This window comes from Lasioglossum baleicum, chromosome 14 (genome assembly GCF_051020765.1).
Source record: "Lasioglossum baleicum chromosome 14, iyLasBale1, whole genome shotgun sequence".
NCBI lineage: Eukaryota > Metazoa > Arthropoda > Insecta > Hymenoptera > Halictidae > Lasioglossum > Lasioglossum baleicum.
Window position 1 is genome coordinate 4,241,542 of NC_134942.1, and position 2,610 is coordinate 4,244,151.

Sequence of the window (2,610 nt, forward strand, 5' to 3'; positions counted from 1 at the left end):
TTCTCGACTTACGCGGATTCTTATAAGTGAATCAGAAAACCAATTCCGAACTGTGAAATTCGTTGCTTGATTTCCAGAAGATAAGTGCTTGCTTGTGTACAGCGTAGGCATTCAGCTATTTATGAGTGATCAATTTTCCATGAACATAGTTGGTTCGTCTGAATTTTCCATTCAAATGAGTACATATACATATAGTATGGCACTATAGTGGCGCTCAGGCACTATTCGACTTACGCGAAAGGACTGCTGCTATGAATTTGTACACCCCTAATGTGGCCTAACACCTTGTGCCACGTGTACCACTGATGGTACACGTTAAACTTTCCATTCAGGGCACGCGTGCCACATGTGGTGCAAGCTGGCATATTTACTATGCGTTCTAAACATATAATTTCATAGTAAGTTTAAGACTGAAAAAATATGTTAGCGCCATAAGAAGGAGCTCGGTGCATGATATGAAAATGAGCATGTACAAGATGTATGAAAAGTAATGCTTTTTTTATAATAAAAAATACTGTTGTTAAAGTCATTCTTACATGAACACCTTTTACACAAAACCCTGCTACTACAGCCCACCTAACCGTGCCGATTCAAAATATGAAAGAAAAGAAAATATAGGCGATATACCTAAACAGGCAAAAAACGCGTGCGAATCGGCTCCGAAGTGACCGATTATTTTACAAGCACCGTCTACATATAATGCAGAATTAATATTCTCATGTATAACAATGGATGTAAGGTTACTCTCATATTTTGCAACTTCAAAATGATCCGAATGGGCAGGGAGACGATGACTTCGTACTAGGGATGGGATCAAGTTCAATATGTACTCACGAATCCGAGTCAAGTTCAATAACCAAGTTTCATTTCATGGGTTTCGATTACTACTTGAAAGCACTAAAAGTTTCAATGATTATGCTTGAAAAGTATTCATTGTATACAAGTAGTTATCGAACCTCGTAATGTGTACTTACAAGTTTCGAAAAGATACTTACAAGTACTTCGATGTTGAAAGTAATCGAAACTTTCACAAGTATCACTCGAATCTTGGAAATCAAAACTGCACGCCGCGCCGGAACAGCCTTACGTTGCCACGGAGCGTGCAAGAATACGGAAATTCATAACGGTATTCATAAAAATTTCGAAAGTTTCGAAACTGTTCGACCAAGATTCGAGTATACTTGCAAGTATTATTTACGTTTACCACAGTACTTGTAAAGGATTCGAAACTGGCAAAGGTTCGAGTATACTTGGGAGTACTATTTTTGTTTTTCGAAATACTTATAGAGAGTTCGAATTCCATCAATCAAGGTTCGAATCTGTTTGCGAGGTACTTGATCCCATCGCTACTTGGTACGGGCCTAGCAACGAATGTCCCTTTAATTGTCCTAATTAATTAATTGTGGATGTCCCCCGATTATTCGAAAGCAGTCGAAGTGAAGCCGCTTGAATCTTTAATCTATGGGACATGATGGAACCACCCAGTATATGAGCGGCAGTATCGCACGCGAAATTGCACATAATCAACAAGACTCGAGGCACGTTGAAGCCGTCCCAGGCGTTGCGCTGGGAGGCAGGGACCAGTCCCATTTCCATTTATTTTCCATTTAGCTTCCCTTGACACCCTCGAAATGGAATACAGTTCATTAAGATTCTCGAGGCGCGTCGGTGTGTTTCTCGGCTCGTGTTATAGATACTGCCAGCCCTCTTCTCGGTTTTCTCTTTTCTACTTTTTCCGGTGCGGCGACGCGCAGGAAATCCGCTCGCATCCTCGCGGCCGCGTCCTGACGCCTGCGAATCCAAGAGGAAAGACAAATCGAGTTTGTTTATGCAGCTGAAAGCCTCGCATCGTAATTCAATCCCGCGGCCGGTTCTTATTTACCCCGGAGCCAGCAAATGAAATGCCGTGATCGCGGAAAAATCCGATTTTCGACTGATTTGCTTGAGACGGGAACGATACTAGAGGTGCACCGATAACTTGAATATCTAATCAAGAACGAACAGCGAATGTAACAGAGAAAGAACGGTAATCAGACAGGAAAGGGAAGAACCACGACTGATCAACGATTGTTTGCCAGCGCGCTGCACAGAGAAGATTTATTTAAGCTTTGTTTCGTATTGTGCGATGCTTAATTGACCCCTTTGTCGAGGGACAAGGGAACAAGAGTGATTAAACGGAGTGTTATGGTACCAGCGGAAAAGGCTCAGGGGCATTGTAGGGTAATTGATTCTGTTGCTCACTTTCTCTGTGACTCGAAATAGAAATTAAGGAAAAATATTTTGGGAAATGCGAAGGCAAGAATAATGTGATATACAGACTGTGGATCTTTATGCATTTATGAAGAAATTGGTTGGCTTGTCAGCTTGGGGTGCACTTGTAGAGAAGGTTAAGAAATTGCTAATGGTAGTATTTAATTAATACTTGATCTATTGTTATGACAGGGTCAAACAAAAATTTTCGATAGGATTCAGTTCTAACGTACAGGTTAACTTTGTTTAGTCAACCGAACACCCATTTACTGTATTTCTTTCAACAATTCGTTAATGTTCCTCTGTCCGTTCTTTACTCGCTAATATATAATATTAATTTATAGTCTTATAATGAGAATT